This window comes from Bos taurus, chromosome 4 (assembly GCF_002263795.3).
Source record: "Bos taurus isolate L1 Dominette 01449 registration number 42190680 breed Hereford chromosome 4, ARS-UCD2.0, whole genome shotgun sequence".
NCBI classification, from domain to species: Eukaryota; Metazoa; Chordata; class Mammalia; order Artiodactyla; family Bovidae; genus Bos; species Bos taurus.
In genome coordinates, this window is record NC_037331.1 from 68,402,108 (window position 1) to 68,411,958 (window position 9,851).

Here is a 9,851-nt window from a genome sequence, read left to right on the forward strand (position 1 = left end):
CCCAATTTTCCTTTTGTCTCTACTCTGCTTCTGTTATGGTCAAGATACTGCTTTGTACTTATAGGATATACAATATACTGGACATCCCACAAAGAGACTGTCATTCATGAACCTGAAAGCCACTGTGGCAGAATACCAGGCTGGATGTCTTATCAGCCTCTCCCACCTGAGGTTTGCCAGGATTCTAAGGTAAAGAGAATGCATTCAGTAGTAAATTTCCTGTATCTCTGCACTAACAAAAACGCTTTATTACCAACAACCCTACTTCACAGAAAGACTTAACAGTCAATAGTCTCCAGCTGGCAACCTAAAGTCTTCAGGAAAATGAAAAGGTAGCACAACACTAGAAACTTCCTAAAATAAGTGTTCATTACTTTGTTTCTTTGAATAGCCTGAGCAAACCTGAGCCCAAAGAGATGTCATAATGTTAATGAAACCACTAATAATAATCTCCTTTCAAATTTAGTGGCTTCCTAAAAAAAACAAAAAGCCCTTGATTCCAGTTTTGAAAAAATGTTCACTACTTGTTATAAAAAAACCCATGAGAAAGACTATAGCTAAATTAACTGAACCAAACTCTTTTAGATACAACTACCAAAACTGAGTCAAGTGAATCAGTAATGTTTTTCTATGAAGAAAGTGAGTATAAGTTTCTCTGAGGAAGATACTCAGCAAGAAGAAAACAAAGTTAGCTTAGGGTGAGTTTCCCGTGTTGTACATTAAAAGTCATTTAAGAATGAAACTTTTTTCATAAAACTTAAATATGTTTCCTAAAGTAAACTAAATCAACAAAGCAGTATATGTTATACAACAAGGTAGTGGAGGTTAAACTTTTGTTTAACCTCAATTACAAGAGCGTTTAAAAATCAATAATTAGACTTTTACTTCACTGAAAAGCTTTTAAGATGTAAAATAACATAAAGGTATATACACATATGTGGGCGTCCCAGGTGGCTCATGGTAAAGAATCTGCCTGCCAAAGCAGGAGACACAGGTTCAACCCCTGGGTCAGGAAGATCCCCTGGAGAAGGAAATGGCAACCCACTCCAGTATTCTTGCCTGGAAAATTCCATGGACAAAGGAGCCTGGTCTTTTATAGTCCATGGGACCGCAAAAGAGTCAGACTCAACTTAGCAACTAAAACAACAATACACATATGTATTTATGTATGTACATGTGTATATATGCTTATAAATGTATCAAAGGGACTAAAAAGCACACACTACCATCTTTACTCATGAGTTATGTGTGAAAAGAGGACTTAAAAGAACTTCAACTTTTAATTCAATTGAATTTTTACCAGTATATTTAATGTACTATTTTCATTATTTTAAATAAATACATTAACAAGAAATTTCATTTTTAAACTCTCTCCCCAAAATTCAAGTTTTTAATACAAAACTCTATCAGATATTAAATATATTCATGATGCTTATAAATCTTTAGAGTAAGATAATTTGCAATTATCCCATTAATAACCTTCATTAATCTCTCTCCAACACTAACCTTTTTAAACATTTCAATCTGACTATAACTACAGAAATATTTTTACAGAAGTCACTTCATTCTCATTACTTTTTAAATTAATTTAATTCCAATATAACTTATACTCATAAAAAAGTTAACAAGGATGAATGTTATCTGAATGTAACTACATGAATCGACCCATTTTAAACGGTAAAATATCTAATTCCCATACAGTTTATGTTTCATTCTTCACACAGATAAGAAACGCAGTGAAAAGATGGTAAACCTTTTAAAATCGTTAAAATTCACTGAGAATGTTAATGCATCACAATGATTCACAGGCACACACACAGACCCACACACCATGCGATGGGGAAGTAATGTGCAGAGTCACTGCATCACCTTGTGGTAGTGTGTGGGAAGTGGAGCTTCACTGATAGCACGAGAAAAAGAACAAACTCAGCCTCAGCTGGAGAGAGGAAATACAATGCCTACCACAAAAGTAGGAATAGCTTTACCATATCGAATTTCGTTTCCCATTCTCTATAAAGTACACCTCTAGAAATATGGCAAACAAAAAATAAATAAATAAACCAAACCGGACTTACCAAGAACAAGAGTAAAGGGGATGGAAAGAGCAAAGGGGATCAACTGTATGCTGGCAGATGGAAACTATATTTTTGGTGGTAAACAAGCTGTAGTATATACAGAATTAGAAATGTTATACACATGAAACTAATGTAATAAACCAATGTTACGTAAGTAAAAAATTAAAAATACATGAGAACAGTTCAAAAAAAAAAAAAAAAGACATGCCTGGCTGGGAAATAAAGTCTGAAATACTTTTACACGCCGTCTGCAGTGCCCTCTTCCCTATTTTCTACTTTATTCCCTAACATCTCTAGGGTTCCTTTTAAGTGTTATGCTGTAAACTTAACTCTGTTAAGTCTTTGGTCTAAAATCCAATGTTTGTTATTTTTGAGGACTCATCAATATCTAAGGAATAATAGACAATATGCAGTGGGCCCTCAGGTAAGTAGCTAAAATAAACTGAGGGCGGGGGAATATCAGTGTTATGTTCTTCCTCTTGGAACTTTTTCAAGCCCAAGCCTGATCTGGCTTTTCTGCTAGCATTTTTCCAGTGACTTCTGATACTCATTTTACTTAACTAGCCCAAAATGTGTAAACCTTAATTAAATAAAGTAGGAAGTTGACCATACTAAGAACTTCTGTGCATTAAATGTACAGAAGAGCAAACTTTCTAATTTGGATATTTTATATAATTTGCTAATTCTAACATTTAGAATTCAAAAAGAAATAAGATAATTTTATTCTAGGTGATACTATTATTATGGTGATTGTGTTTTTTTCAAAGTCCTTACCAGTTAAAGATGATAAATTATAGGTGAAATATCCTGATGTCCAGGATTTGCCTTAAAAAACTCCAGGGGTGATAAACCCAGATTAGCAAAATAGTGAGTCCTTAAACTCTTTTTGGGTATTTTGAAAATTTCCATAATAAAAGTTAGTAAATCCAAAGTAGACAAAGACTAGTAATAAAAACTCACATATGACCTCTTGCAATAGAAACACATTACATACAGTGGTTGAAATACTTAGTAAAAAAAAATTTTTTTTAATTTTCAGTTAATTATACATGAACTTTCAAACTTATCTCCAAACAGTTCGGGAAGAAACTGAGTATCTGAAGGGAAAAACTACAGCTAATATTCTAATTGCTTCCAATTACTCACAGTTTAGCTCAAAGACTATATCAGCTGGCTTACAGACCAGAAAAGAATTATCAGCGATCTTTCTGGAAGGCAGAAGCAAATCCACCAATTTGTCAGTTTACACACTTAACAGTCCTCCCAATCTCCACAACTCTTACAGCTGAGTACCACTACTCATTACACTCTGCCAGGTGTCATGCACACCACTTAACTTTGTTTTAAATGGTGGTTTCTAAAAAGTTGTGAAACTGACTTTTTATTAGAGGGGAGGGAATCTTTACCATCCTGTAAGAGTTTGAGACAAACTAAACTTTAAAAGGCCAGAGGTGGATATAGCCAAAATTTTACTTAGTAATATTTAAATTTCAAAAGAATGCAATCCAATAAACTTCATATGTGAGGCAATGCCCCCAAAGCAGTAAAAAGGGAACATGGTTAAGACCTTTCAAAAATATTTAACATCATTAAAAAAGGTCAAAACTTAGAATTCCAAAATATCTGTTATTTTGTTAAGTAAAGGATATTTACCAGTTACTACTACGCAAATGGCTGCAGCCATAATTGTATAAACAGGGGTGTGCAATTTAACAATGGAATGACTAAAAAACTTAATCAAGTATTCTTTCAAGAAATCAACTCTATCCTTGATAAGAACAAAACGAAGGCCCCTTTCCATACCCGAATAGCACCCCAAGGGTAATTAGCCCACTTTGTTTTTAGATTTACATGTTACTCTAATAATCTCTTTAAACGCTTTTGGAATCGGGCTCCAAAACTACAATTAGTAATTCCTGCATGCAGCTATTCTACAACTAGCGAGTGGAAAACTTAGAATTTCCTGTCCCGGACACAAAAGCGATTCGTAACTACTTCGTAAAACCTAAAATATATATAGAAAATCAAATGTCACGGCGTTCTCAAATAAAATGATTACCAATAAGGTAATATGTTTATCAGGACACACACACACACGCATACTAATCTCTTAGCAAAGATTCCCCAAAATGACGAGCTCCTGTCGGGACTTGTCCACAACCTGCGGACCTCTGGGGTGTTGGGAGGGAGTGTTGTGAAATCAGGACAAGTTGCCTAAGCATAGACAAACATGACTCTTCTCGGAAGATTTAAGATCCCTTCGAGCACAAGGCGTGACAGTCATTTATTTATAAGCAGACAAGAAAAGCGTTCACTAACTCTATAACCCAGTTGACTTTGAAGATCGAACACAAACAGCTAACTCCGCCCAAGGCCCGCGGCGCACGGAGTCCCCGCCTCCTAATCTACTGGCGACTCAAAACAAAACACAGGTTTCACTCCGCACGGGCAAACCTGAGTGTCCCATTTCGACACGACCTAGATGTTTTCCTAAGCTTACCTACCCCAGCAGCCCAGACGTTACCCACTAAGCACTCACCATAGAGTAGAGCCTCCGCCAAAGCACTTTCTTTTCCGGGGGTCTCTGGCTACTCGTCCCCAAAGGGCCCACACCCCACCCGGCTCCCCTAAATCGCCAAGGCCTATCCTAGGGCCTCCCCGCCGTGTGGGCCGGCCCCCCGTCCCTTTTTCCAACTCCTTTGCTAACCAAAGTCGTCCACACTCCCGTCACAATCACAGTCCGGGAAGAAAGGTTTGTCCTCGGGAAGGAAAGCATCGTCATTCGGCAGCATCGTCACTACGGAGACCATTCCCGAGACTAGTCAGGCCCCTAGACTCCAGAATTGAGGGGCGTATCACGAGCCCCTACAGAGCTCCAGGGGACGTCCACCCCACGCGAGGCGCCGGGGCCGGCTTGGAGAGGCGCTTACCGAGTGAGGAACTCTCGGGAAGAGTGGAGTGTTAAAGAGGTTTCCGAGCTTCAGCCGCCATCAGCCTCCAAAGCTCTTCCGCCACCACAGCCTCCCTCTACCGACCGGCTACACCTCCCCACAGGCCAAAAGCCGGTGAAACGCCACTTCCTGCCATGGACCCGCCCCTTCCGCCGCCGACGTCGCGAGGAGTCGGTCGGGCCTAACCGCTGAAATATCAATCTGGTTGCACCCGGCGGTTAACTACCCTAGCTGCAGACTGTAGGCTCCTGCTGCTGCTGCCAAGTCACTTCAGTCGTGTCCGACTCTGTGCGACCCCATAGACGGCAGCCCACCAGGCTTCCCCGTCCCTGGGATTCTCCAGGCAAGAACACTGGAGTGGGTTGCCATTTCCTTCTCCAATGCATGAAAGTGAAAAGTGAAAGTGAAGTCGCTCAGTCGTGTCTGACCCTCAGCGACCCCATGGACCCTAACAAACCCGAAACGGCCTGTTCCATGGACTCGGCTATTCCTCCGCTTTCTCCCGCTTCGCCGCTTTCAGATACCTGTGGCAACAAAACAGGATCCGTTTAGATAATGCATTTTTGACGTTTTAATTATTATTTTAATTGAAAAGTAACTTAACAGTTAAGTGGAAAGGGTAGCCCAGAGATATAGGAACTAGTGCCGTGTCATTGCCTAGATGTTTATAAATCTAAGCGAACCGAGTTATTCTGTGGCTCGGAAAGTAGACAATCGTAGAAGCAAAGGAGGACCACGCGCTTGGGGCTGCTGTAGCCCCTCGCTCCTGGGCACTTTCCCAACTCCTGGTGGTAGACCAGTCCGGTGCTTACTTAACTAAGGGATTTTGTTCTCTGTAAAATCTCGGTTTCTCCTAGGAGATTTTCAGTTCTAGTGCTCTATGATTCTATTTCCTCTTGTTCCAGCAATGACCTAGTTCTATGAGTTAACTGCTTTTGTTACCTGTTATTCTGTGTGCGTGAATGTAGGTTGCCCTGTATTCTCTGTCCAGTTGTAATTTCTAAAGTCACTTTGTTATATAGCTTACCGCCTTAAGAGTATTCAGTTTAAATCCTAACTCCACGGAAGCAAGTACATTCTGTTCTAATTCCTTATATTCCTGCATTGCTGTAAAGCTCTTGATAAAATTTGCAACATCACCATGAAGAAGGGATGGTAAATGAGATCAAGTCAAATGTTGAAGCATCTCCTAAATTGAGAAGATACAAAATCCTCTTCAGTATACTTTACTTCCACATACTTACGATAATGATGTCTGATTATCTGCCGACTGATTTGTTTCGTATATATTGAAATCTTTGAACTTGGTATGGTTCTGTATATCACACTTGATCACAGATTTCAGAAGAATCTTTGCAGATGAGTACCAGTCTCATTTTGCAGATGAAAAGGACGTGGTAAGTTCAGTATTCACTGGCATTACTGGTAGCAGCCTTCTAGTAGTAGTTTAGATGCTTGTGTAAACAACACACTGCTCCTGGTAGAGGTAGATGTAGACTATTAAGTACGGTTTTGTTGAAGACATGGAAGAAAACGTCAAGTCAGGGTATAAGAGCCTGGGCAGAGGAGTCAGGTAGGGAGAGGATTGTTCACAAATCATAATAAGTGCTGTCTGTGGGGCACACAGTGCTTCCCAGTCCCTGCATAAGTCCTTAGGTTGCCTCCCTTCCTCACAGCAACCCTGTAAATTTTTATCCTCATTTTGCAGGGGAATATGGCTTCAGGAAAGTTAAATAACTTGCCCATAATCCCCCAAAAGGCAAACCCTTTTTACGCTGAATTCAAATTTATCACTCCCAAAGTTTCTGCATTTCCTACCACGCCAGGATGCTTCTTGATAAGTGCTTTTTGGTCATTTACTATGTGCTCTTGGTTATGTTAATACTATATACTCTGAGGAAAGCAAAGAATAATCCACAGTTTCTTCCCTAAAGCTGTTTTAAATCTAATCAAGATATTATAAGATGGGACAGCAAAGTGTTAGATATGTAGGAAATGGACTCCTAGAAGTAAAGTGGAAAGAAAGATTGGTAATTATTATTATTGCTATTATTTGGCTAAAAAACTGGACTCTAAGCTCTGAAAGAGTAACAGGATCTGAAAGGGCTTATGTAGAGAGAATAATTAAAAGGGCACAAATGAAGAGCTTCTCTGGTGGTTCCAGTGATTAAGAATCTACCTGCCAATGCAGAGGACATGGGTGTGATCCCTGCTCCGGGAAGATTCACATGCCCGCGTGCCATAACTACTGTAACCCAAGCACCCCAGAGTCCATGCTCCACAACAAGAGAAACCAGCGCAACATGAGGTCTGTGCACTGCAACCAGAGAGTAGCCCCAGCTCTGGGAAACTAGAGAAAGCCCATGCACAGCAACAAAAACCCAGCACAGCCATAAAAATAAATAAATAAGGAAATCTTTTTTAAATCTAAAAATGGGAACAAATGGAACAATTAGGTGGTACAACATGGATTGAAAATTAGAAACAAATTCACAAAGGCGTGTTATAGAAGTGTCATTATTGGTTTTGAAAGCATGTAAAATGAATTGTCTTCATCTTTTGAAACAATGACTTACGTTGGTATTAAAGGTACCCATTGCTAAACACTATCCTTTCCTTAGAAAACTGATAGATATGTAAACCTTTTTTTAAAAAGTGCTTTTAAAGACGAGATTTGAACAATGGTAGATTTTGGTTAAACAGAAAATTCAAACACTCTAAAGTAGCGTGGTGTACTTCCTCTACCCTATGCTAGGAGATAGTTGATATTCTCTCACTCCTTATAATTCGCCTATCATTACTCTCCCAAATGTTTCTATAAAACTTTGCTCCTTTGAGTTGCATGCCAACCAGTTAAACTCCCTCTGCCCTTGTTGTTGCTGTTGTCTGCTTGAAACAGGACGGAAGGGGGCAAGGCACAATCTTTGAAAGCATGACATAGCCCAAGGACACAACATAAGCTGATTAGAATCAAATGGGTCCAAGATGACAGACAAGCCAACTTCGACCTGACTTTGATTCTCAATATATGCTCATTGTGACACATCAGCAAGCTAAGCGATACACCCAGAGGTGCCATGACAGTTCCAAGACTCACTATCAAAGATCAAAAAGTCGGCTGTGACTCAATTCCTGGAAATCTCCCCCTCGTCCTAAAAATGTTTGGAAAAATCCTCAAACTCATTAGCCTATGAAATTACCCAGCCTATAAAACCTAACCCCACCACATGTAGAGGCTGCACTGGCCTTCTGCAATGGCCCACACTCTGTCTGTGGAGTGTTTGTCTCTCTGAATAAACCTACATCTTACCTAATACTTTGTCTAGAACCTGAGCTTCATTAGGTCCTAAAACAATGTCTGTCATCTCAGTTGGAGGACCTGAGTTGGAAGAATTCAGTTTTGACTGGGTTCAACGTCCAGCCACATGAGTTCAACTCCCAAGCAGGGTTTTTGGCTGGGCCCCAATCCTGGTGGTTCAGATGGTAAAGAATACTCCTGCAATGCAGGAGACCCAGGTTCAATCCATGGGTTGGGAAGATCCCCTGGAGAAGGGAACAGCAACCCATTCTAATATTCTTGCCTGGAGAATTAAACAGACGGAGGAACCTGGCAGGCTACAGTCCATGGGGTCACATAGAGTTGGACACTACTGAATGACTAACACATAGTCCTACCACATTAGTTCAAGTCCCAATCTGAGGTAAACAGTTTCATCAGTTCAGTTCAGTTGCTCAGTCGTGTCCGACTTTTTGCAACCCCATGGACTGCAGCACGCCAGTCTTCCCTGTCCGTCACCAACTCCCAGAGCCTACTCAAACTAATGTCCATTGAATCAGTGGTGCCATCCAAACAACTCATCCTCTGTCGTCCCCTTCTCCTCCTGCCTTCAATCTTTCCCAGCATCAGGGTCTTTTCTAATGAGTCAGATCTTTGCATCAGGTGGCCAAAGTACTGGAGTTTCAGCTTCAACATCAGTACTTCCAGTGAATACTCAGGATTGATTTGCTTTAGGATGGACTGGTTGGATCTCCTTGCAGTCTGAGGGACTCTCAAAGAGTCTTCTCCAACACCACAGTTCAAAAGCATCAATTCTTTGGCGCTCAGCCTTCTTCACAGTCCAACTCTCACATTCATACATGACCACTGGAAAAACCATAGCCTTGACTAGACAGATCTTTGCTGGCAAAGTAATGTCTCTGCTTTTTAATATGCTGTCTAGGTTGGTCATAACTTATCTTCCAAGGAGTAAGCGTCTTTTAATTTCATGACTACAGTCGCCATCTGCAGTGATTTGGGAGCCCCAAAAAATAAAGTCTGTCAGTGTTTCCATTGTTTCCCCATCTATTTCCCATGAAGTGATGGGACCAAATGCCATGATCTTAGATTTCTGAATGTTGAACTTTAAGCCAACTTTTTCACTCTCCTCATTCACTTTCATCAAGAGGCTCTTTAGTTCTTCTCACTTTCTGCCAATAGGGTGGTGTCATCTGCATATCTGAGGTTATTGATATTTCTCCCAGCAATCTTGATTCCAGCTTGTGCTTCATCCAGCCCAGCATTTCTCATGATGTACTCTGCATATAAGTTAAATAAGCAGGGGGACAATATACAGCCTTGACGTACTCCTTTCCCTATTTGGAACCAGTCTGTTGTTCCATGTCCAGTTCTAACTGTTGCTTCCTGACCTGCATACAGATTTCTCAGGAGGCAGGTCAGGTGGTCTGATATTCCCATCTCTTGAAGAATTTTCCAGTTTGTTGTGATCCATACAAAGGCTTTGGCATAGTCAATAAAGCAGAAATAGATGTTTTTCTGGAACCCTCT

The 9,851-nt window shown here is 40.4% G+C and overlaps 1 protein-coding gene across 9 annotated transcripts in view; it reads right to left on the reverse strand.

Moving 5' to 3' along the window:
- TAX1BP1 (Tax1 binding protein 1) overlaps nucleotides 1–5,104 on the reverse strand; it is an 84,085-nt gene extending 78,981 nt beyond the window's left edge. For 7 of the 9 annotated variants that reach the window (XM_024990780.2, XM_024990777.2, XM_005205539.5 and 4 more), the window contains exon 1: nucleotides 5,006–5,104. The gene's annotated coding sequence lies outside the window, so the exon portion shown is untranslated. Of the gene's footprint in view, nucleotides 1–4,614 lie in introns of all 9 variants that reach the window. The other 2 variants (XM_059885660.1, NM_001046409.2) reach the window with 2 other exon arrangements.
- Between the last annotated feature and the right edge of the window lie 4,747 nt (nucleotides 5,105–9,851).